This window comes from Ambystoma mexicanum, chromosome 4q (assembly GCF_040938575.1).
Source record: "Ambystoma mexicanum isolate Mex_15411 chromosome 4q, UKY_AmexF1_1, whole genome shotgun sequence".
Lineage (NCBI taxonomy): Eukaryota > Metazoa > Chordata > Amphibia > Caudata > Ambystomatidae > Ambystoma > Ambystoma mexicanum.
In genome coordinates, this window is record NC_090928.1 from 249995675 (window position 1) to 250022874 (window position 27200).

Sequence of the window (27200 nt, forward strand, 5' to 3'; positions counted from 1 at the left end):
TGCTGGGCATTCAATACAGTCTGTCCACTCTCTCTCGAAGGAAAGCAGGCACTTAACCTACTAATTGTATTTAGTGGTGGAAATTGTGTCAAGTGTTTGAGGGACACTGCACTACAAAACTAGAAAAAATGTAATACTGATATAATATGTCAGAGATCAAAACAAACTTGGTGGATTGGAGTTTCCAAGTAACGGAAATGTGTTGGTTATTCTTGAAAGCCCATTGAACATGCAATATATTTTTAAAATATTCAATGATTTAAATACCATTATCATGAGGGGTTTCCCGATTCTACTGAAGATATTTTGGCTGCCACTTGTGTGAATTGGTTGATTTTAAAGCACATGGGCAAATCACATTTAGTAATATTTGAACAGTTGCAACTATCTGTGCTTTGTACGTTCTCCCTCAAGGAATACATTGTGAAAAAGGAATTGCCTAAATATTGGGCATTTTAAAGTCGGCAATGCAGACCAAAAATTAATTGGATATATATATTTTTTTTTTTAAGGAACAGTTTTTACAGAAGTTGGGACAACTTATAGACCTTTTTTATTTCGTAACTCAATGCATTTTAAGGCAAATTAGAGTGCAGTAGTATGCATATATAACCATTAAATGCCATGTTTGGCTTTACTTTTTCATTTAATGCTCCTCTTGGCATATGATGGGAACACGTGACTGTGAGGCTGTAGAGTACCTTGCATATGGCATAAGCATGTTGGGCATTAACTGGAATAGGATGGTGTTACTGAATATTTTAAGGATGTACTTGTTAGGAAGATTTTTGCACAACCCTCTGGTGAGAGCAGTGTAATCATGTAACCTAATGGTGAAGCAGTAGCGGTGCATCACCCAAAATGAAAGACCAGGCAATCCAATGGTAGTTGTAGCAGAGCAGTCAGGCTTATTTTAGGAGAGAGAGGGCTGTAGCTTTGTACAAAGAAATTATAGCATACTTGCGGTCCAAAGAAAAACTGATACTATGTATTGTAAAAAATAAAAAGGGTTTATTTAAACACAAGTAGGCCAAGATAAATCTTGGGGAAGTAAGCACTATAACATATCACATAAACACAATTATATAAGAAACAACTCAATTTTCATGGGTTACAAACCAAATTATAGCCTTATTTGGATTACGGTCGGCAGTCAAGGTGAGTCAAACCTACAACACATTCAGAATGGCAGTCGGCAATACATTTCTGAGGCTTGTGGAATCTGCTTGGATCACATGCTATGCATAGGCCGACATCTAGTATTGTTTTTGAAACTCGCAAAAAGGGACGTCGACAGGGCGTGCCAGTAATACTATCCCTAGTGTAACGTCCACTGTACCCATAGTCCTTAACGCAACAAGGTCCCTCAGATGGTTTGTTTCTGACATCGTGAGCGGACGCTTATCGCAGAGTTCATTTTCGGCTTACGCCATTTGCTTATGACAAATAGTTTACTCTTGCTGTCCTTTTCCTTCCGACTTCGACAAGTTTATTGATGCGGTGGAAAAGACAGCCGTTGGACGGATTCAAGATTCGACAGACCCTTTCAGCCTTGGAAGGCTGCACCGGGCCTCGGCCCTTGAAGTAGGGAGAGTGGGGGGCGGTCATTGTAGAATGCATTTCCCCATCTACTCCCTTCCTCGCCTGGCTGCCCTTCCCAAACATGGATAGAACACCTTTTAAATTCTGCCCCACGTGCAATAAGAAATTCCCGTGGATAGACAAACACAGTGTGTGTACTTGTGTCTAAACCACGACGAGGGGCATTGTCGAGCCTGCAAGCTCTTCAAACCCAAGACTCTTTAAGACCGAAGAACCAATCGCTGGACCGAGGCAGCCATTGGCGCGGAGAGAGCTTCCAGTGCGGGCAGCATCGCCGCCTTTTTGGACGGCGACGGGGAACAATCAAGTTCCCAAGTGCGGGCCCCCGACCCCAAGAGACAGGCCAGTGGCTCTCTAACGGGGATGACACCCGGTGGCAAAAGCACTTCCATTACCCCGCCACTAAACGCACATCCTGGGGCGATGAGCCGGCGTCGTCAACCAAGCGTCCAAGTACGGCATCAAGGGGAGTTCTGAATCCTGTCCTCTGGGCACTCGAGGTCCCGATCACCGCATGACAGGCCCCGGAAATCGAAAGACGCTGTCCCTAAAACGCCATCTGCCGTATGCCGGCTGATGAGGCAGAGGTCTGCGCCACTACCGAAAGTCGACCTCCTCATACGTCGAAATCGGCGGTAGGGTCGAAAAACGCTGTTTTGATCTCATTTAGTCCAAAACCCGTCCCAGAGAGCGTTTTAAAGACTAAACTCTCCAAGAAATACTCCTCCAAGAGTCCTAATCATAGGGATACATCTCAAAGACAAATCTACCCCTGTTAGGGAACCTGTATCTGTCGCACAAGAGGAGGGTGATTTGTCTGAAGCCTTACAGAACAAGGGCCTAGCCTCTCCTACACCCTTACTCCTCAGTACACTGGGGTCATCGCCAGTTCAGCCCAATGGACTGTGAGGCTATAGATAGGGTAATGACGGGTAATGACAATCATGGCCAATTTCTTTTGAAAAAAAAACCCTCCGGTTTACCAAAACATTCAGGTTAAACTTCCTACCACCGAGGCTTCCAGCTCAGAGCCCCCAGCTTCAAGCTCCCATCCCCCAACAAAAAGGTCTAGTACAGAATCCGTACCATTCCAACCAGTACTAGCTGACCTATATGACGTTCATACAGATACTGAAGGTGATAATGAGGACCATCAGCACTCTGATCATTACTATGATGGTGCTGATGAAAAGAGGTAGAGGTGTACACTCTGGCCTCACCTTCAACAGGACTACCCAGTGCCTGATTTGCCAGTGGATAATCGGTGTTAGGGAGAATTCTCAAAAATGTGCTAATTCCCTCTACCTTAGAGACCCCCAGCAACTTTGCTGGATTTTGAGGTTTTTATTTTTTTTAACCTGGAGAGTGAGACCCTTTTTCCCACTCATGTATTTTACTGTGATTTTATACACTATCTTTTTGGTTATGTAGTCTAACCAACTCCATAGGAATCCTCTTTTACAATAGTGTCACACAGCACCTTCAGTGCAGTGCCACAGGGAAGTCTTTCTCATTTCCCAAGGTTTAAATACCTTCTCTGTGATCAACTGTTTCCCAGAGCAGTGGAGGGAAATTGACTTCACTTAGTCCTATAAAATTCTAGACCCAGCACACCCTATCTTACAATAGAGTGCTGGAGGGGTTACTTGGTATCCCCTATGTCTAGTTACTCATGTATCATTCATGTTACCCTTTCCTCTCAGAATGGCTGGTGGCAGTGGTTTTGCGATGAACTACCATGATTTACCGCGAATTGTTCGCAGCTCCGGTAACGTTAAATCACGGGAGCAATGTTTTTCAAAATGGCGCTGAGCCTCCTTTGTTAAAATGGTCCAGTCTTCTTTTTTTGCCATTTCTTTGTAGAAAGGTCCTTCTCGAATTTTTCTCTGCGCGCCAAACCAGGTTTGGTCTGTGTTCATTCGCTCCAGAGTGCCTGGGGTCGGCAGGAAGTGAGGGAGGTGCCTGAAATTCACTGTGCTTAGTCTCCTAGGAGACCCAAATGCACTCTGACGATTGGCTGGCTGACTGTCTGGCAAGGACTAATCTATTGCTCCCTTCAAAAGAAGGCTTTATAACTGCCTGATAAGGTTTCTTGCATAAACAATTAATAATTTGAGTGTAAGAGTTTTGAATAAATGTAACTGTGAATCTTTGCGTAACTACACTACAGCTCACTTTTCCCCTCTTGAGATAAGCCTGGCTGCTCAACACGCTATCAAAATTGTGCAATATAAGCTAAGGTTGGGTTGCCTATACCTGTAGTCATAGTTGTTTGTAGTGTTCCCAGAGGATACTGCATTCAAATATTGCCTAACACTGGTGTCAGGCGGTGAGGATATATTGTAGAGTTGTTACATTTAGAGTTTACGTTACCTCTGTTCAAATAGTAACCTTCACAAGGCTAAGCTCCACTAGAAGAGCAATTGTAAAATGCCAGATATGGATAACTTCAGACAGGAAGCCCTGATCATTTTGACAGAGCAACTGAACGAAATGTGTAAAGTAAGGTCTCTCCCCGTTAAATGTTAAAGGTATTTGTACCGCGCACCGTCACCAACGGAATTGGTCCCCAGGCGCTCAGGCGGATCTGCAAACGATAAAGGTGGGATGGGTTAGTAGGTTGAAGAAGGGAGTAGGATAGTGAGAGAAGTGGTGTGCTGTTGGCAGCTTCAACTCAGTATACACCGGGTGCTGAGCTTTGGTGCAGGTATCGAATTGGAGTCAGTCCACGTGTGCTGTTCTGGTTTATGTGTTGTTGCAGTGTTGTGAAGTGCGTGCAGTTTGTTGTGCGAGAAATGGTTGTGTGAGTTTTTGAGTGAGATAAGTATGCAGAGTTTGAGCTTATTGGTTAGTGGGTTACCTGACCTTTACCAATGCTAGTACTCGCGGTTCTGGGGAGAGTGGCACTTGTTGGCCCTCGCATTCCCATCTAGGCGCGGCGCAGGCCAATGATTGGGGCTCCATACTGGTGTGATCATGCCAACATTCACACTTTTATCTGGTCGCGGCGCAGGCTAGTGTTTAGAGATCGGTCCAGGAGTGGGCAAGCTAGCGTTCACAACTCCATCCGAACGCCACGCAGGTTGGTGTTCACGGCTTTGATTGTGGCATAAGCTAGCATTCACGTTTCCTAGGCGCGGGCGTGTTATCCTTCGAACAGTCCTATCCACATGCGACGCAGGCCAACGTCTATCTAGATGCGTCTGCCAGTCTGGCTGTGTTTGTCCGGTGCGTAAGAGCGGGAGAGTGTAGGTCTAGGTTTCGTCTGGGTCTAGTTAGGTGGTCAGTCTCTGTAGCCTTCCTTTGCGGCTGTCTTCCATGATGTCTTATGCTCTGTCAAGTGGTTGGTTCTTTGGCTTGAGCGTTTGTTCAATTTGAGAGTGGCCGAAGTTGGGGTTATTTTCATCATTGTTTTAGTGTATGGGCATTCCGGTGCGTCTCCGTGGTGGTTACGCTTTGAAGAGCCATGATTTGAGGAGTTTCCTGAATGCTAGGTGGTTTGTTGTATTCCGTATATTCTTAGGTAGGTCGTTCCAGGTTTTGGGTGCCTGGTGAGAGAAAGACGATCCTCCGAATTTTTTCCTGTTGTAGGGTTTTGGTTCCAGGCGTATGTCTGTGCTTGATCTTAGTGTTCTTGTCGGTTGATGTAGGCGCAGTTTTGCGCTTAGGAATTCTGCGCCTTGTTTGTGTATTGCTCTGTGCGTGATGCACATGGCTTTGAACTTTATTCGCTGTTTCAGCGGTAGCCAGTGTAGTATTTTTAGCGCGGGTGTGATGTGTTCTCTTCTTGGTAGCTTGAGGAGAAGTCTGGCTGCTGCATTTTGTATGCGTTGCAGTTTTTTTAGAAGTCGTTCGGGCATGCCCATGTATAAGCTATTGGCATAGTCTACTCTGGACATGATCAGAGCGATGATGGTAAGTGTTTTGTTGGCGAACGACAGGAACGGTAGGATCCTTTTTGCTGCTCGCAGGAGGAAGAAACATTTCTTGATTACTGAGTTTACTTGTGGCTCCAGGGTGAGGTTGTTATCCATCAGGACCCCCAGGTTTTTTACCGTAGATGAAGGTTCTGGTGTGGTGCCGAGCTCTCTTGGCCATGGGATGTAGTTGATGTCTCCTCCCTTTTTTGACACAATCAATCAATTAAAGTAAAGAAAAATGAACTAATTGTTAGAAAATCAAAGTCTGGGTAGTAGGTCTGTCACACCTACTATACCAGAAAATTATGAGGATGATAATGATTCAGAGTAACTCTAATATAGTTGAAGAGTCAGAAGTTAGAGGAGTCTCAGGAAGAGAGCCCCTCTCTACCTCAACAAGCTCTTAGGCCTCAACCTTTAGCCACAGGGACCTTACCAGGTCCAGCACTGAGTCCAGAATTTGTCTCTCTTGAAAAGAGGAGTTTAAAAGATTACAAATCCAAGCTGAAGCCAAACCTCATGATCCCAAATTAAGGGAAATGGAATTACAACATGCTCTTGAAATAAAGAAATTGTCTCTTGAAAATGTTTCTAGCCCAGAGTCTTCTAGGTCTTCCAGTCCTAAGAGACCTTGCATGCTTAAGGAAGCTGTGAGTATGTATTAGGTGAAACTTGATATTTTGGATTGGTTGGGTGCTTTTGAATATAACTATGGGGATTCAGGGTTTCACAGGAAATTAGTTGATTCCTTGGCTTTTGTCTAAGCTCCCCCAGGTTGCAACTGATGCTGTAATGGAGGTGGGGGAACTTGAAAGATTGGAGTATGAAAATGAGAAACTAGCTTTGATAGCTAGATTTGGGAAACTCCTTAAGGTACTGACCTTAAGAGGTTTAGGACCCTCAAAAAGACTGGTACCCCTTGGTCTACCTGGGTGTGTGAATGTTTGAAAAACTTAGATGGTTGGGTTAAGGGTTACAGAGTGAACTCTTTTGAAGGAATGAGAAATCTGTTTTTGTTAGCATCTATTTTTGATGCCTGCTCTCCTGAGCTGAGACAGCACTCTGCTGACTCTGAAGAGGTTGATCCCAGGAAGCTAGCACAAGCTGCTGACTTGTGGGTTGCCAACCGGGCCACTCACAAGGATTCTGCTGGGGCCACTCATAAAAAGGATGAAGGAAAGCGGCACAAGAAAGATAACGAAGAGAATTCTAAAGCCTTGCATCCAAAAGAGGGCCACAAACAGCAAAAGGGTAAGCCACATGGGAAACCAGGTCAGTCTAGTGAAACCTCTGGTGCCAAACCAGCGGGAGGTCAGCAGAAGCCCCATTTATCAAAACATTTGGAAAATGTTACGCTTGTGGGTCTACTGACCATGTGAAAGGGGATCCCAGATGCAAGGGTAAACCTTCAGGGGTCTACACTGCCTCCTTAGCCTTCATCCCTGGGGGAGGAGTACATCTGGCAAGTGGAAACTTTCAACTATTTGCTGAAGACCCCATTGGAGTCTCGGCCATTGTTTCTTTAGTGTCCCTGGGTCTGTGGGAACAGCAGAATATAGATGTGTATAACTCTATATCAGATAACACAAAAGAATACTACAAGGAAAGTGTACTTGTAAATGGTCAGGAGTCCCCTGCTATTAGACACTGGGGCCAGCATCACAGTGGTGGATGAACACTTCTTCAAACCTGAGGATGTTGCTAAGGCACCCAAAGGCCCCACTAAGCTTGCTGGAGGCCCTATCCAGGTGGTTCCAATACTACCAGCTCTCATCCAGTGCAACAACATGATTGTAAGAATACCTGTTAGTGTACAACATGAGGTGCCCGGGAGAGTCCTGCTCGGGAATGGCTTAAAAACTCAAGTTGTATCAAGCACCCCCAGGCCTCCCAGTAAAAGGAAGCAGGAGCAGCCAAGGAAGGCCATAGAGCTCACTTTAAGTGACTCTGTGTGTTACAGAAGAACCTATAACACCCAGTCCACAGGAGAAGCAAACCTCTATTTCCAAGAAGAGACAAAGGGGAAAACCAAGGGATCCGGAAAGAAGAAAGATGGCACTCCTGTGCATCTAATAAGGACATCCCAGAGAGGACAGTCCCAAGTCACCCCTGTGACTACTCCACCAGCTGAGTGTGAGAACCAACCATGAGACGCTGAGTCAGCTGCTGAAGATTCAGATCTGGAAGACCTCCTCCCTCCCACCCCCGCAGCAGAGGTCAGAGTGTCCTACTCTTGAAGGACTTCACCAACAGGCAGCTTCCCAGCTGGAAGGGCAAGAGCCAGGGACGCACAGGTTATACTGGGAGAATGGCCGGCTCTACAGTGAACCTACTGAGTCTACCCCAGGAGACTACAGGAGACTTGTAGTGCCCCAGGAGGTGAGACCTCAGTTCCCACAATTAGACCATGAGATTCCTTTAGCTGGTCACTTAAGTTAAAAGAAGACCAAAAACCAAGGAAAGGATTTATCTATATTTCTACTGGCCTACGTTGGGCTCTGATGTAGATAAATTCTGTAGGAGCTGTCCCATTTGTCAGACATCTGGCAAGAGTGGAGCCAAGAATGTGGCACCTTTTGGTGCCCCTCCCAGTGGTGGGAGTTTCTTTTTCAGAGGGTAGGAATCCACATTGTTGGTCTCTTAGACCCTCCCACATCTTCAGGCAACCAATTTATATTGGTTGTGGTAGACCATGCTACCAGGTATCCTGATGCTATGTCCAGTCGTGCATCCTTGCCCGTGGAAGCTGCTGAGCCCACAGACCTCCAGAGCTGTGCAGTTAACTACTGGATGAAACAGCAGAAGTCTTAACAACTCCAGGGGAAAGGGGAAGTGCAGAAAATAAACGACACAGGTCACATTTCTCAAGTAGTTGAGCACCTGCAGAGGATAGAAATAAAATTGTATTTTCTTCCTAACTGAATTATTCCCAACTACTCCCCTAGAAATGTTTGTATACCTGTGTAGCCTCCCTCATGAGCTGGAAGGCCAGATTTGAAATCCCTTCTGCATAAGGCTTGAAATCGCACAGTGGAAACTCCTGGGTATTTTCTAATACAGGTAGAAATTGTTCTGTGATTTTAAAGTAGTAACGTTCTTGAAGAAACCTTGCCAGGAACGATATTTACATTTATACTCCCGAGAATTGAGATTCTCCAGCTAGGGAATTGGGAAGGTAATTATTTGTCCAATTACTTCCAAGTGTCACTTCCCTAAAATATTGAACTCTGTTTTCTTAAGAAACCTCAGATTTAACTGTGGCAATTTTATGCTTACTCATTAACTCAAGCATAAAAACGGGTTGCCGTAACTGTTCCTTTAGATCGGAATTTTTTTTCAGAAATACTGTGAGTGATGCTTCTTATTCAAATGCAGTGAAGGTCACTAATCTCTTTCGCTGCTGCATGGAAACCAAACCAATTAACTCTCAAGGGAGATCAGTTGTGATTCAAACACGCATGTGTACCAATAACACTAATCTCCTGCACATGCACGCAGCGAGTAACTGAATAAACACACTCGCTGCCGCGTATGCTACCTTTTACTTTCACAACTTTTACATTTAATCATTATCTCAGCGCAGAAGATTGGATCTCTTTTCTAACAAGCATGTGCATTTGCGGAGTGAAAAAACAAACACTCCCGCAGAGCGCGTGCTTCAATGGAAACTCACAACAGTGCATGCGCGAGCGAGCATCTTCACTCCGCTTGCCGCTGCGTGTTAACTATTAAATCTTTTCACTTCAGTTTTCCCCTCTACAGAGTTCTACAAGGTAAGAACAAACCTACCGGAGCACAAACAGGGCATAAGTTATATACACATCTATATTTACAGTTTCAAAGAAGGAATCTTCTGATATGTAAACTTGCTTTTTCCTGAAGCTGCGCGAAGTTAAATTCAAAGTCTCACTCAGAAAAAACTCCTTTCCTCCTAACTAATTACCTAAAATAACTGGGAAACACTTAAAGCGCTCATGTTTTAACAGATCCTTGTTTAGTCCTGAAAGTTGGCTGTTCAATAAATTGTCTCTCTTAAGTTAATCTAGAGCGCTGCGCTCCCACCAAATTATCTGCATGTCTTGTCCCACGAAGACCCGTCACCAAACCTGCTCCTGGAGCTGCCCGATTACAATTGCAAGGGAAAACATAAGGCCTTAACTTACATTAAACAGCAGGACCTTCTTTGTTAAAGGTTGGACAATGAAAGGCAGTTTACAATAGAGCAGCAACTCCTTTGTCTCCCAATCATCTTACTGCTCCTTCAAGACCAATCAGATTCCCGCTTCATTACCACCATGCTGAATTGGGCCACTCTCCCTCTGACATAAAGAAGGTTAAGGTTCCAATAGCAATAAAGCATAACATTAGAGATGACCTGAAAAGATGTAAGGAAAAGGAACCGAGAGATAACCTGAAGGGAATTAAGGAAAAGTAAGGCACGGATATAGGATTTAAGGTACAGAGATAACCTGAAAGGATGTAAGGAAAACCAGACACGCTATACCTAGGAGGACTGTTACTGCTCAGGCAGTTGCTAAGGCACTACTTGGTATTTTTACCAGGGTAGGTTTTCCGAAGGAGGTTTTCTCTGACAGGGGGGGGGGGTCTAATTTTATGCCCCACTACATGCAGGCCATGTGGAAAAACTGGAGTGATCTACAAGTTCTCAACTGCCTACCAGCCCCAGACTAATGGGTTGGTAGAGAGGTTTAATAGAATTATGAAGAGCATGATGGGTGCTTTAGAAGAGCCCCTTAGAAGAAAGTGGGACCTTCTACTGCCATGCCTCCCTTTGCTTATAGAGAAGTTCCTCAGGAAGGGGTTGGATTCAGTCCCTTTAAGCTTCTCTATGGTCATCCAGTTAGAGATCCATTGGCCCTAATCAAAGAAGGGTTGGAGAGTGCTCCTTCCTACAAGCCACTGAGAGTCACTGACTGTGTTAGGTATCCGAAGGAGAATGACACAAATGGCAGAAGCTGCAGATAACCTGAAAGCAGGTCAGGCTCTGGTGAAGCATTGGCATGACCAGAAGGCCAACATGGTTGAGTTTAATCAAGACCAGCTAGTTCTAGTTATGGTGCCAACAAGGCAAAGGGCCTTGCAGGACAAATGGATTGGCTCCTTCAAGGTTGTAGGAAAACTTGGAGAGGTCAAATATCTGGTGGACTTGGGCAATCCTAAGGAGGCTCCCAGGGTCTTTCACACCAACCGACTAAAGGCCCATGTCTCTAGACCGGACCTGGGTGCTTTGCTTTAAGCCTCTGATCAGGAGGAGTAGGAGAGTGAGCCTCTACTTGACCTCCTCGGAAAGATAGGAGTTCATCTCTTCTGATCTGACACTGGAACAACAGAAGGAGTGCAAAGCTCTGTTAAATCAGTTTGCCCCTCTGTTTTCACTATCACCAGGCTTGACCCCTTGGGGCCAGCATGAGATTCTTACTGTTGACCTGTTAAAAGCAGAGGTTACAGAATGTCAGACCATGTAAGAACCCACATAAAGGAAGAGGTCAACAAGATGCTTGATTTCGGGGTAATAGAACCATCTACAAGTCCATGGTCTAGTCCAGTTGTACTAATGCCAAAGGCAGGATCCAAGGAGTTGAGATTCTGTGTGGATTATAGAGCCCTTAATGCAGTCACGAAGACTGATTCTTTACCTAGGACCAATGAGCTGGTGGACAAACTTGGTTTAGCCACGTATCTCAGTACTTTTGACCGAACATCAGGCTATTGGCAAATAGCTCTGACAGACCATGCCAAGGAGAACTGCATTTTCGACCCCAGCAGGCCGCTACCAGTTTAGGGTTATGCCTTTTTGGATTAAAAAATGCACCTGCTACATTCCAGAGGATGGTGAATTGGGTTCTGAATGGGATGGAGGACTCCAGCATGGCATACATGGATGACATTGCAGTGTTCAGCCCAACTTTGAAAGAACATGTTGACCACCTAGGATATGTATTGCAGGCTCTTAAGCAGGCCAATCTGACCATAAAGGCAAGTAAATGTCAAATTGGTCTGAGTAAAGGGGTCTACCTTGGACATGAGGTTAGAGGAAGTGAAATAAGTACATTGCCTAGCCAGGTGCAAGACTGGGCCACCCCTACTACTCAATCCCAAGTGAGAGCCTTTCCAGGTCTCACAGGGTACTATAGGAACTTTATAGAGAACTATGGGACCATAGCTTCTCCCTTCAATGTGGTCTCCTCACCCAAATTCCCCAAGAAGGTCAGGTGGAATGTGGAGCGCACTGAGGCATTTGAAGGACTTAAGCAAGCCCTTTGTCAAGCTCCAGTCTTAAGAGCTCCTGACTACAGCCGATTCTTTATTGTACAGACAGATGCTTCCAATACAGATAAAGGTGCAGTGCTGATTCGGCTGGATGAGAAAGGCATGGGACACCCAATCTGCTTCATCAGCAGGAAGCTGAAGGAACCGGAGACAAGGTGGGCAACCATAGAACGAGAATGTTTTTCCATTGTCAGACACTCCAGAACAGCAACTTAGAACAACCACCATAGACTGGACCCCCACAGACAGGAACACAAACCGAAGCAACTCTGAAAGAAGAAAAAAAATCCCTCTACCTAACTCCATACCTCGCAGACAACTGGCCACCACGGAAATCCAACCCAACATTAGAAGCAGCAACATCAAACAACCTAACGCGAAGCAGCAACATCAAACAACCTAACGCAAGCAAGTAGAAGAAAGATGACCAACACAAACAACAAACCGACGCCGACACAATAAACCCCTACATCACCAAAGCAAGAGGAACTTCCAATCAACAACCACAACTCCCAGAAGACGAACGTGAAAAAAACGCAAAAAACCCAAGACAAAATCTAGAAGAACTTTTCAAAGACGCTGACACCCTGAATCCCACAGCCCAACAAATGACCGACTAGGAAGGAAGCCTCAACACCGAACAGAAGACGACCTCGACAAAGCCCAAACCAAACAGCACCTCCAAACTTCACTGCAATCTAATAAACGCAAGATCCATGTCAAAACACTCAACAATGATCTTCGACCTACTCGACGTCAACAGCATTGACATCCTTTTCATCACAGAAACATGGCTGGACGACAACTACAAAATCGCACTCCAAAGCTGCCTTCCGACCGACTTCAAATGCCTATAAATAAACAGGAAAAACAAAAAAGGAGGAGGCATCGCTATAGCATTCAAAGAACACCTGAAAATAAAACGGACGAACCACTCAACATCCTCAACTGCAAACCATGGTAATACACCTAACGGCGAGCCCAAAAACCAATATCACATTCATCCTGGTATATAGACCGCCAACATATGATGCAACATTCGTCGATAACTTCATAGAAGCCATCACCAACTTGGCCATCAACCACGAACACCTAATCATCCTGGGGGACTTCAACATCTGGTTTGAAGACAGCCACGCCAACTCCCAAAACTCACTAATTGAACAGCTCAGCACCATGAAACTACGACAACTAGTCAAAGGAGCAACACACTCGGCAGGACACACCCTAGACGCAATTTTCGCCAAAGAAAAACTCATCACCAAGGCACCTCCGATACAAATACTATGGAGCGGCCTTCTCATCATCCCATTCGTGATCACTCTGCCTACCCAAGCCTACATCCAACACCCGAAACTCACAACCACCACCAAAAGAAACTGGAAACACGTCAAAGAAAGCAACCTATTCGAACAGCTGGAATTAACGAAACCCTCAACTACAGAACTGGAGCTAGCGGACCTAGACGGGAAAGCAGAGATACTGCACTAATGGATCGCGGATACAATAGACAAGATCGCCCCAGAAAAGCCGTTCACCCCATCAAAAAAAAGAGCAATGGCAAAATGGTTCACCCCATTATTAAACGACATGAAAGAGGAAAACAAAAAGATTGGAATGGAGGAAAGAATACAACCCAGGGAAAAAACACTGTACCAGAAACAAATCCGCGCACACAAAAAAGGAAATTCAAAAGGCAAAGAGAAGACATTACGATGACAGAATCAACAATGCCACCAACACACCAAAAGAAATGTTCAGCATCATTGAAGAAATGAGAAACCCACCCCAATCTCCTCAGAAAAACTATGCAACGACCTGGCAGACCACTTCAAAAAAAAAAAAATCAGTGACATCTGACAAACCATACAAAAGCAACCAACCAACCACCCACAACACACAACCCAATGAACCTAACACGGAACCACAGCACAAACTCCAAAGTTTTCCTGAAATATCAGCAGAGGCATTCGCAATGCTGGTAAAACTGAGCAAGAAAGCGGGATCACCCATGGACCCCTGTCCCCCAGACATCTACAAATCAATCCTCGCGCAAGGATCGCCGGCAGAACACTACAGAAACCTTCTAAATCTATCGCTATCAACAGGGATTGTACCAAAGATCTTCAAATCGGCATACATCAAGCCACTCCTGAAAAACACAAGTGGTGACGTGGATGACCTTTCCAACTACAGGCCGATCTCGAACATCCCCTACCCAGCAAAACCTCTAGAAACCTACGTATATAAACTAACCCAAGAACACGTAGAAAAACACCACCTGCTGGATCAAGCTCAAATTGGTTTCAGACCAGCGAGAGGAACGGAAACTGCACTACTATCCATCTGGGCCGACCTCAAAACTAACGCAGACTGTAACACTACATCAGCCCTTATTCTGCTCGACCTCTCCGCAGCCTTTGACACAGTTAGCCACGACACCCTGACCAAAAGACTAGAAGACATAGGCATAACGGACACAGCACTACGCTGGACCAAATCATTCCTAGCAGACCGAACAGAAACCGTATGGATAAAACCTCTCAAATCCACTCCACGAGTTAACGACTGTGGAGTGCCACAATGGATCCTCACTATCTCCACTATATTTCAATGTCTATCAGACTCCGGTCATCAGAATCTTCAAAAAATATAACATTACATGTTACAACTACGCAGATGACACTCAGATCATCTACAAAATCAAAGGCACCGATACCGACCATTCAACCCTAACCGACTGTCTAAAAGAAGTCTTCAACTGGATGGATGCCAACAACCTGAAAATCAACCCAGGAAAGACAGAAATCATGATCGTATCCAAAGACCAAGAGAACAAAAACACCATCCCATGGCCTACGGAAATGGGAAATACACCAGCACCATCGAAGGTAGTAAAAAAATCTGGGAGTCTTAATGGAGAGCACCCTAACCCTGGAACCACAAATAAATGCAACAGTGAAGAAATGCTTCTTCCTCCTCCACACGGCAAGAAGAATTCTGCCTTTCCTCTCCTTCACGCACAAAACACTCGCCATCATCGCCCTAATCATGTCAAAATTCGACTATGCAAACTACCTCTATCTCGGAGTACCAGATTACCTCCTGAAGAAACTGCAACAGATCCAAAATGCAGCAACAAGACTACTCCTCAAACTATCCAGAAGAGACCACATCACCCCAGCCCTAAAAACACTACACTGCCGCCCAGTAAAACATTGCATCACCTTCAAAACAATGTGCATAACGCACAGGGCAATCAGCGGACAAGGAGCAGAATTCCTATAAAAGAAAATTACAGTGTACAAATCGACACCCCTCCGATTAAACAACAAAATCTGCCTTGAACTCAAACCATACCTTAAGAGAAAACTTGGAGGCACCTCCTTCTACCACTTAACCACAAAAATCTGGAACAACATCCCAAAAGAAATAAGAAACAATAAAGATCATCTAAAATTCAGCAAATCACTAAAAACCTGGCTCTTAACACCACAGACTAAATATGGAAACCGGAAAAAGGATGACTAAACCGAAAGAAGACGGACATCCCCGACCCGAGAGGATAACTCCCACGGCACCTGGACGGGTGACTCTGGATAGACTAAACACAGGCGGCACGCACGGAGACGGAGTCGACTACCCCAGACAATCCCACCAACACTTCGCCTGCCCCTCGTTACCGCCAGGGACCACAGTGGTGTGGAATTGTCGATATATTGGCAATCACCACACTACCTGAGAGGTTGACATTGGCAGGCCACAGGAGCAGGAAGAGGAGATAAGGGGAGCTATGAGAGAGCCTGTTAGAGGTGGGGGCCAGAGGAGTAAGGAACCTTATATGCCAGTCGGACCCAGATCAGGACAGAGCCGCATCAAGGGAGAATACGCAAGCCGAGCGCCTCAATTCAGGATAGAGACGCAAATTAACCAACCGTACTAACAAATTTCCCTTTCTGCATACACCTCTCAAACTCCAAACCAAACACAACCAAAACCTACAGCACAACAAACCGCACAAATTTCACTACATTGCAACAACAAAACAAAAATACCGTCTTGCACAACAGTACACGACGACTACCGGCCGCAAACACCCCAGGCCCAGCCAACGGACCCACCGGGCTGAGGCCGCCAACAGCACATCACTGCTCCATTGCACTTTTCCTGCTTCCTCCCACTAACTCAACCTCCCCTCCTCTTTCAGAACCGCCAGAGCGCCAGGGGACCACTCCGGTGGTGATAGTGCACGGTACAAATGTCCTTTAACATTAACATTGTGTGGTCTTTTTGAAAAAGTTTAGGCCGTACTGATATGGATCTACTTTTGGCATTCAAACAGACCACAAACCCTTGAGATGGTTAATTTATTTTCAAATTTGTTTATTGGCATTTATCATAAAATCAGTAGCACATAGCCGGTCAATCGTGCCAAATGATGCTAACTCTTTGCAGTAATATCTTAGTGAACAAAGGTGAGGGGGGGATGGGAAGAGGGGGGGGAAGGGCGAAAAAAGGGGGGGGAAAGCAGGGGGGGAGAGAGAGAGAGAGAGGGGGGGGAGGGGGGGCGCGGGGAAGCAATAGATATAGAATGAGGGAGTGTTCCAAACAATAAACAGTAAACTGATAACATTAACATAAACTGTCTCCGTATCCAGTCTTCCTCGTGCATTTGCCAAGGCTTCTGTAGAGGGTGGTATAGGGGGGGGGGGCTCTTGAATGCAGCAGTTTCCATAGGTGTTTGGGGGCCTCCCACATGAGTTTCTAGGTTTTGCAGTTCAGCACAATCTAGTTAGTGCCTGTTCACGGGGGTTTATCGTCCGAGGGGTATGTTATAGTTCTAACTATCTCCCTCCATGCTTCTAGGGTGGAGCTGGACTCATCGGTAGATCTGGAAACGCTGTCTTCCCAAGCCTTAGTTTCTGCATCGGCCCATCTGATAAGTTCGCTGTGCCAGGCGCCATATCTGGGCCCTGTTGGCTTTCTCCAGGACATGGCGATATGTCTTTTGGCCAGAAGGCACGATAGGTCCATTAGTTTCACCAGGTGCTTAAGTTTGGCCGGTCTAGAGTACGTTCCTAGGGTGCATTCTTCAGGAGTCCATCTGTATTTGGAGGTTCCTGCCTTCTCAAGTGTTAGCTTGACTTTTGCCCAGAGGGATTGTACTTTGTTGCACTCCCAGAACATATGTATGAGGTCAGCCCCTTCTGCCCTGCACCATGGACAGTCGGAGCTCGCATTCCTGTTGAATGTCGCCAGTCTGTGCGGGGTGAGATATGTCCGATGCAGGACATTTAGTTGTATAAAGCGGAATCTGTGGTTTCTCGACACAGCCTTAGGGAATATTAGCGCCCTGGACCATTCTGCCTCCAAGAGTTCTCGGCCAATGTCCGTTTCCCATTTGTTTTTCAGGGTCTCTCCCTTTGGGTTGGGATTATCGTTGAGGTGGCTGTATATTTGGGAGACCGGCCTTTGCCCCTCGCCTAGGTTATATAATAAAGTTGTGAGAGGATCAGATTCAGGTTCTTCTGGCCAGGTGTCCCATTTGTGTCTTGCTATTTCGCGTATCTTTCGGTACCACAAGTATTGACTAGTGGGTATCCCGTCTACGTTGTGTAGTATGTTGAACTCTTTAAAGGAGCCTTCTTCATAAAGATCTCCCCACTGGTAAACCCCCTTCTTCTCCCAGGTCCTGAGATGCAACAAGTCCAAGTCTGACCTACACAGGTCCCAGATCAGTGGTATTTCTGGGGAGTACAGGTGTGTTAGATTCCTTAGTGATTTCGTTCTTTGCCAAATTTGTTTCCCCAGAGTGGCTATGAAGGGTGTGTCACTCAGCAGGTGTTGTGGTGCCCAAATGAGTTCTTTAAGTTGCAGTGGAGAAATCAGAGACTGTAGCAGGGGAGTCTCGGATGTGATCTCGTCAGCTAGCCATTTGGACACAAAGCTGAGCTGGGCTGCCAAGTAATATTTTTCGAAGTGCGGGAGTTGGGTTCCACCTTGAGCGTGTTGTAGAACTAGTGTGGAGTGTGCTATTCTGTGCCTGCCCCGCCCCCAAATAAAATCTCGTGTTATGGACCCTAAGAGGCGGAAAAATGAGTTCTTGATGTAATACTGCACATTTTGGAACCTATACAAGAGCCTAGGGAGGACTATCATTTTGGTTACCGAAATTCTCCCCATTGCCGACAGTGGGAGCTTTGCCCAGAAGGACATTGATCTGCGCAGCGCAGGTATTGCTGCATTGGTGTTATTTTCGTGCATCAGTTGGGGAGTGTGCATGATCTGGATGCCCAAGTAGCGGAACCTGGTGGTCTGCCACTGTATCCCTAGTGTTGGAAGCTCCTCCGAGCATCTGTCCCTATGGCCAGCTAGTGGGAATAGGCAGGATTTTGCCTTGTTGAATTGTATGCCTGAGACTTTGGAAAAATTATCAAGGACGTCCAGCATGGTTGGGACATTGAGGTGGGGGTCCCTGACATACAAAAGCACATCGTCCGCGTACAGTGAGATTATGTGATCTGTCGTCCCTAGCCTTATTCAGGCATCGAAAAATTGTTTCCGAAAATAGATAGCTATGGGTTCTAATCCCAGTATGTAAAGCATGGGGGATAGCGGACAGCCCTGACGGGTACCTCTGTATATCTCCCAAGCTTCCGACACATGTCTCCCAGTTTTTACCCGTGCTCTTGGTTCGGTGTATAGTATTTGGATCCACCTGATAAAGCGTGGGCCAAACCCGAATTCCTTCAGAACTGCTAATAGCCACTCCCAGTATATGGAATCGAACGCCTTGATGGCGTCTAGTGACAGCAGGGCGTAGGGTTCAGTGATCGCATCAGTTTGTGCAATAACGTGTTGAAGTCTGCGTAAGTTCATGGTCGTATTTCGGCCTGGGACAAACCCACACTGATCTGAGTGTACGATGTCTCCTATCTGTCTGGACAGTCTCTGAGCTAGGATTGTGGTTAACAATTTAACATCGTGGTTGAGCATAGCCAGCGGGCGGTATGAATCGCAGTGCTCCGCTGGCTTGTTCGGCTTAAGAACTGGGACCACTAGGGTTTCCTTCATGCTGTCGGGTAAGATACCTCGCTCGTATATTTCCTGGAAGACCTCATGTAAGAGAGGTGTCAGAGAGGAGCTATAAGTTTTGTAGAATTCCGAGGGCAACCCATCGCTCCCCGGAGCTTTAGCCGCAGCTTGTGCCTTGATCGCTTCGGCAATGTCCTCTGTTGTAATATCTGCCTCTAGTTCTTCGGCCTGCTCCGGGGAGAGCCTAGGCAGCCCTATCTCGTCTAAGGTGTCCGCTATGTAGTCCCCAGATATTTCTGTTTCGTGGGAGTATAGGTGTTCGTAGTAATTCTTGAAGGTGTCATTTATTTCCTGCTGAGTCTGGTGTGTATTGCCCTGTTCATCTTGGATCAGGGTAATGGTGTGTCTGGGGTGCTCCTTCCTGCAGAGCCAGGCCAGGAGCCTACTAGGTCTATCTGCTTCTGTGTGCCTCCTGTTCATTCTGGTGGCAAAGTCGAACTTAGCGAGCCTGCTCCAAGCATTCGAGCATTCTCCGCGGAGTGTACGAAGTCTGCCTTCATGCTGTTGTGGGTCTATGGGGTCCGTACTAAGCTTCTGAATCTCCGCCTCGCCCAGCTCTAATTCTTTGCGTAGCGATCTTCTGATGCCACCCGCTTTCGCCAGTATCTCTCCCCTGGTCACCACCTTTAGGGCCTCCCATGTCGTGCTTACATAATCTACGCTTCCCTTATTTAGCTCTATGTAGTCGTCTATCGTATCCTGCAGTTCGTCTCTGAATGCCTGGTCCTTCAGGGCCGTTATTAGCATGCGCCACATAGGGATGGGGGGCCTGGGGCCAGCACGATTCCAATTTACCATTAGGGGGGAGTGGTCTGAGATCGTTCTTCCTAAGTATTCTGCTTCTTCCATCTGGGGTAGGTGTTCCCTGCCGACAAAAATGTAGTCTAGCCTCGTGTGGAGGCCATGTGGGGATGAGAAGTAGGAATAATTCCGTGTATGGGGGTGTAGTTCTCTCCATATATCAGCCAGTTCTAGTCTGTCTATCAGCGTGTTTAGTGCTGTCGAGGCTGCCATAGTGGTGGTAGGCGGTGGTAGCGACCTATCTAGCATGGGATCTCGTACACAGTTGAAGTCACCACCCCAAATAAAAAGGCAGTCTCTATGTAGGGTGGTTATGTCGTACATCGAGGCCAGGTATGCCGGGATGCTGATGTTGGGTAGGTAAGAATTCACTATGCATAACTCTTGTTGTTCGATGTGTCCCCATACAATCACATACCTGCCCTCAGGATCGGTAATAAATTTGGATAGACGGAAGGGGAGCTGGGGGTGGATCCATGTGTATACCCCTCTAGCATATTTCGAGTAGGCAGTACCAAATCCCTGTCCCCCCCAGTGCTCCTGAAGTTTGTCCATAGATGTCGTTGTGCAATGCGTCTCCTGCAAGAGCGCTATCCCAACCTTCTTCCTCTGTAGATATGACTTAATTCTATTCCTTCGGAGGTAAGTACCAAGACCCCTCACGTTCCATGTCATTATTTTCACATTTCCCGCCATTTTGTTTTAGGTTGGAGGTTACTGATCTCAATGTTTCGCAGGGAGGTTACCCCCAGGGTGTTGCCCCCTCCAGCCCTCTCCCCCTCATTCAGGTTGATACATTCTGGAGACTTACCAACGGTTGTAACTTTCATCTGAACGGATGAATAACCAAAAATGTTTAACTGCAAACTGCCCCCAGCAGTTGCTTCTAACTTGCAGCGCTCAGGGGCTCTCCAGGCCTTTCTGCGCGGGTGGTGTGTAGGCATTTGACCTGCACCTGCCGTGAAGGGGCGTGTCAGCGGTGTATTTGCTCGTGGTTCTTCGTGGTCCTGCCCGACGTAGCTATATTCTCAGTGCGGTCCCTTGTAGTATCCGGTTAAGTGTCTCATCACCAGTGTGGGACATTTCATGGGTGTTCATTTTGTTGTCCATTTCGCTCCTATTTGTTTTCTTGAGGGTCCTCTCCGTTCCCGGCCAAATTGTTGTGCTCCATCCACATGGTTGCCGCCTCTGGGGTCTCTAAGAAGATTGCCTTCCCTTTGTATAAGACTTTAAGGCGAGATGGGTAGAGCAGCATGTATTTTATGTTAAGCGTTCGTAGCCTGGCTTTCACTGGTATAAAGGAATTCCTGGCTCGTTGTACCGTAGGGGTGTAATCAGGGTATACGACTATTCTGGAGTCCTGTCTTCTAATCGCTTCGCCTTCCCTGGAGTGGCGTAATATTGTTTCCCTGTCGCGGAAGTTGAGGATTTTTGCTATTATCGGGCGCGGGTGCGACCCCGGGGGGGGCGCTTTTGGAGAGATCTGTGGGCACGCTCCACTGAGAACCCCTGGGAAAGTTTCCCCGCCCCGATTTCTTGTAGGAGCAATGTCTCTACAAAGTCTGTGGGGTCCGAGCCTTCCATGTCTTCCGGGACCCCCAGGATCCTGACATTATTGCGTCGTGCGCGGCCCTCCGCATCCTCAGATCTCGCCTCCAGCCTCGCTACTTTCAGTTCCAATTCCGTTACCTTTGCCTTCAGGTCTGAGGTGTTAGCGACGTTGTCTGGCAGGGTAGCTTCATTCGTGTTTACTCTCTCCGTTAGGTTGCGGGCATCTTGTCGCATGAGTTGCATGTCCGCCCTCATTTCCCCTATTTTTGTTTCGATAGAGGTGCGCAGTGCTGCGATAGCTTGAAGGACCACTGTGTCCTTGGGTTCCGCCTCCGGCTGCGGCTGCGACTGCGCTGCATTGGGGTCTGGGGCCTGCTGTAATGGCTGTTTGGGCCTGACCGTCGTGTAGGAGTCCATTGTCGTCGACAGTTTTGTCTTCGCTTTAGTTGGGGGCATCTCTGGCTGTAGGTCCAGTGTTAAGTAGGGTACTAGCTTGCTTTGAGCCACGATTTAGTTCCACTTGTGGGTTTATGCGTCGCCTCAGAATGTGACTGTGGGGTGCAATCTTCGTTTGCGTGTGTGCAAGCCACCCGGTTGCAGTGGGGAGAAGCTGCTCCGTAGGTGTCGCGAGCCTTTTCCTGCCCGTGGCAGTCAAGGGATAAAGTGTGGCCTCACTGGGGGTGGGGGTGGCGGGGGCCGCAGCTTGACCTCCCCGGCGGCCGCACGGACCCTGGACTCACCTCCCTGCGCGGTAGGCCTCCGCGGACGCCGCAGTCCGCGTTCCGTTCTCCAGCTCCAGGCGCCTCTCCTGCTCCTCCTCTGGCTCAGCACGACGAGGTCGCGTGGTGTGTCTCCCAATCCTTTCAAGCGGTACCGTTGTTTCGCCGCCTTTCGTTCGAGGTAGGGCTTCCGAGGACGCCGGTTGAGGAGAGGGGTACCCGCTCGCCCAGGTGTCCGCCTCTTCCTCTCAATTCACACCGCGGCCCAGCCACACACTTAGCCAGATCTCCAGCAGTTCGGGGGTAGGTCTTCACAGCGCTAGGATGGGGCAAGCGTGAGGTGGTCTCCGCTGGTCCGCCGGGGTCTCAGAGTCTCTTCGTCCGGGAGCTCCAGTCCCCCTCCCCCACCAGCGCCACGGGCGCCGCCATCTTGTGGGGCCGAGGGGCACCTCTTCGCCGGTCCCGTTCTTGGGCTTGCCCGGCTCGGTTTTTCTTGGGAGCAGGTTCCAGGTAGGGGGGAGAGGCTCCCCTTTCCGGATATGTTATTTTTGGGCGCTTATGGGGTTGTTTGGTCGGCGCAATTTCACCCGTACCAGGATCGCGGGCAGGAGCTTCTCGAGCACACGTCCTCACGGCATGCTCGCTGGCCACGCCCTCCCTTGAGATGGTTAATGCAGATGAAGGGGGAGAATTTTAAATTAAGATGCTCAATCAGCCTACAGGGGTTTGACTTTACCATTGAACACAGGTCCGGGTTTAATCACCAAAATGCTGATGGTCTCTCCAGGAAGTATGACCGACTGGAGTAAGGAGATTCATCCAGGGGTGGGTTAAATCCTCGTGTCCCTTAGTCTGGGGGGGGGGCGAGTGTTGGGAGAGTAAAAATTTGCTAATTCCCTCTACCTTGGAGACCCCCAGCAGCTTTGCTGGATTTTGAGGACTTGATTTTTTTTAACCTGGAGAGAGTGAGACCATTTTTCCCACTCATGTATTTTACTGTGATTTTATACACTGTTTCTTTTTGGTTATGGAGTCTAACCAACTCCATAAGCATCATCTTTTACAATTGTCACACAGCACCTTCATTGCAGTGCCACAGGGAAGTCTTTCAGCTTCCCAAGGTTTAAATACCTTTAAGGTCCTTCGAGTTTTTCTCTGCCCGCCAAACTAGGTTTGGTCTCTTTGTTCATTCGCCTTCGGCGGGCTTCTGGAGTGAAACCCGCCTCTGGCTCCAGAGTGTCTGGGGTAGGCAGGAATTGAGGGAGTTGCCCGACTCCCTGTGCTTTGCCCCAGGAGACCCAATTGCACTCTTGACGATTGGCTGGCTGACTGTCCGGCAAGGACAGCCACCCTGCTGGGTGAGGCGCAGATAGGCTGGAAGAAAGGCGAGTCTCTTGGCTTGGAAGGCAGAGTCGACCACTGGATGAAGGAACCGAAGAAGAGCTTGAAGAGGACGGCTGCTGCAACTCCTGGACCGTTGGTTTTCCCGGTGAAGCCCTGCTGCAGGTCTGAATCGCAAAGTTCATCTCGACAGAGAAGCCCTATAAGGACGACTTATCCCTTTTGAGTTGGTGTGACCAATCAACTCCCAAGTAAGCCACCTGGACACCCATCTCGGAGCAGGTTGCATTTCCTCAGAGTGCTGCAGGAAACCGTAGAGCCAGAGAGAGGGACACCAGATTGTGTGCGTTGCTTGTAATCTGGCTGAAATCTATTTTGGAAGATCCTCCGGACTCCCACAAAGCAGGACTGACCAAGCCTGCTGACCCCCTCATTTGAGTGCGGGACCTCCAGATGTGAGGAAATTGCACCTTGACAGCCAGGAACCGCTCTTATTATTTGCTGTACTTCAAGGAGCTGAAACGCGAAACAGCCACTGAAAGTAAACTTTCCGGGTTGCCAGCTTTGACGGTGCCAATACAGTGCAGGAGTCCCCCGACGTCCTCCCTCTTGTCCCCACAACTGAGGCAAAGGAACATTGAGATATGCAGAGCTGCACAGGAACAGAAGTCTTCAGCTGCATCTTTTTCTTTACCAGGGTACTGTAAAACTAGCCTAAGAGAACTTACCTCTTACTGCGGAAGTGCTTGAAACTTCTGCAGCTCAGCTTGTGGCCCTACATTTGGTTCTTCTTTTTATCAAAGACTCCTACGAACTTGTGCAAAGACTTTTCCGTTTACTTACCTGAAGTGCTGCATCCTATACAAAGACTTTTACCCATTGACTTTGGCTAAGCCTATTGAATTGAATGACTCTTCTCTTGTTATCTGAAAGTATTTGCCCTGCTTAAGAATATTTGTAATTGCTTGTGTTCTAATAACCTTTGCCTTTTACAAACTATTGCGAGTATTCTGTATGCCAACAGTATGGTATTAATGTCCCCAGCACCCTTGTCACGGAAGTCAGCTGTGGGTGTAGGTTGTGTCTGTGTGCCATCCCAAAAGGGCCTTGTCTGATCCAGAAACTCAGTATTGAAGTATATTTGTGTGTTACTATTCTATTACTCCTTTCTAAAGAAGGCTTTATAACTGACTGATAAATACATTATTAATTGTTTATGCTAGAAACCTTGCGTGCAAAACATTTTGAATACCTGTAACTGTGGATCTTTGTAACTCGACTACGGGTTCACATTTCCCCTCTTGAGATAAGCCTGGCTGCTCAACACGCTACCAAAACTCTGTAGTACAAGCTTATACCAAAGGCTAATACCTGTAGTCCTAGTTGTTTGTAGTGTTCCCAGAGTGTAATGCATTCAAACTTTGCCTAACAATCAGCCCCTCCATAAAGACGTATTAATCAAAGCAGCTGAGCACTTAAGTATCCAAACACAAACTCAGCAAGACAAAGACTTTGTGGAGGATATTTTGGGGGATAAGAATGCTGCCACCCAACTAATCCCAATTTTAAAATCTGTCCAGAGGCGAATCCAACCTTCACTGGAGACACCTAACCAGACTCAGCGGTTAACCTGCGAGTGGAGAAACTGTTCTGCCCAGCGCCTTCTGACCCACTGTATATCAGAGGCCAGCTTAAGCCGGATTCACATGTGGCGACGACCCGTAAGAGGGCAGGGACACCACTAGCCTCTTCTGAGGCACCCCAGACAAGGAGAACTCAAAGCTCTACTCTATGGGAAGGAAGTTGCGACCTCAGCGGCTTTTCAGACCAGAATCGCAAACCATTCTACACTGTTGGCAAGTTATAATTGCCACAAATGGGATTAAATAATTGCCTTAATAGCTTCAGTTCCCAAACCTTTTAAATCACAACTAGCCCTAGTGGCGGCTGACGGCAAGGCAACTTCAAGCTGCATCCTTAAAAATAATCTCGATGCTGCAGATAATGCAGGCGGGATTATCGCTGTGGGCACTATAATTAAGCGCCACGCTTGGCTACGCCAATCTGGCTTTAAGCTTGTGACCCAGGCTACGTTACTTAACATGCCAGTGGAACCTTCAGTCCTTTTCGGTAAAGCGGTGGACGCCGCCCTAAAACATCTTGAAGTCTCTGGGCCAGTTGACAAATAAACCACCAGGCCAGAGGGGTGTAAAAACTTTTTGCCGCTTTCGTGGCCAAAACTCACAACGAGGCTCCAGTTACGGACCGTGTCAATATTCCTCATGGCATAACAACCAGGGTCAAGCCTCACCGGGCTACCAGAGAGGCCAGCGCAGATCACGTGGCCGGGAAAGATCCTCCACATCCAGAGGTGGAGGAACACCTCGCAAACAATGACAACCCGCTACAGGTATGCCTCCCCAGTAGAGGGACTTATTTCATTCTTCACCTATGCATGGGAGGGAATAACCACGGACAAGTGGGTGCTATCAACAGTAGCAGGAGTTTGTGTGGAGCTCTTTCAAAGACCATCACATCATCTCCCGCGCCAGAGAAGGACAATGAAGGAAGAACAGCTCATCCTTCTCAAAGAGGTCAATGCGCTGCTTCTCAAGGACGCCATAGAGGTTGTACTGTCCAACAAGGTAATCCGGGGTATTTATATCGTACTTCCTTGTGCCAAAGAAAGATCTGTCTATGCGCCCAGTGTTAGACTTCTGCCCTGCAAACACTTTAAAGCCACAAAAATTCTGCATGACAACGCTTAAAGAGGTAATCCCCCTGCTAAAGCAGGGAGATTACATAGCAACACTGGATATGAAAGATGCCTATTTTCATATTTCAAGGTGCCCAGCGCACGGAATGCTCTTGCGTTTCAAGATAGCAAACCAGCACTACCAATTCAAGGTGCTACCCTTTGACATAGCATACGCTGTATTCACAAAGGTACTAGCGGTGGTGGCAGCGCACATGTGCAAGGAGGCAATCCCAATGGACCCCTACCTGGACGACTGACTGATCACAGGGGAGTCACCCCATCTTTGCAAACCACACGCAAAGAACCATAAGCCTTCTCTCCCAATTGGTCTTCTCAATAAATGAGAAAAAGTCAAGTCTTGTACCAAACGCAACAAAACAGTTCTTAGTAGCTGTCTTAAACACAATAACAGTCTTGGCCTTTCCATCCATGGAGTGCAAAACATGCCTCGGCAAATACCACAGTATCTAAGCGTACGCAAAGCAATGCTTTTACTAGGTATAATGACGACGTGCATATGCCTGGTCCCCCACGCACGCACACCTGTGCCCCCTGCAGGAGTGGTTGGTGAAAATGGTCTCGGACAAGCGGTCAGTGGGACGATCTAGTGGTTGTTTCGCAAACACTAGTTCAAAACCTACCCTGGTGGACAAAGGAAAACCTGTTCAAGGGAAAACCCTTCCACAATCTGGAAGCGCAAGCGATCGTTCCAACAGACGCATCACTCTCCGGATGTGGGGCTCATTATCTTCACCACACACCACATGGTCTGTGGACTTGCATCATGGCACTGAACCACATCAACCTGCTGGAACTACTAGCAGTATTCAAAGTGCTACAAGCATTCGAAGCGCAGCTGACAAACCCGTCGGTTCAGATTCTAACAGATGGCACCACTGCAATGTTTAATATAAGCAAACTGGGGGGGGGGGGCAGCCCACTCTCTAAGTCTGTCCAGGTTGGCACAGAAAATATGGAGATGGGCACTCAGACGGGGGACGTCCCTATCCTCTCAACATGTTCCAGGGGTAATCAGCACTCTAGCAGATTCTCTTAGCAGAGATCCCCTACCAGAGGAACATGAGTGGCAACTAAATGTCATAGACCACATCTTCTCACAGT

The 27200-nt window shown here is 47.3% G+C and overlaps 1 protein-coding gene across 4 annotated transcripts in view; it reads left to right on the plus strand.

The window, feature by feature from the left end:
* The window catches only part of HNRNPLL (heterogeneous nuclear ribonucleoprotein L like), a 649202-nt gene that overhangs the window by 406793 nt on the left and 215209 nt on the right, over positions 1–27200 (plus strand). The window lies entirely within an intron of this gene.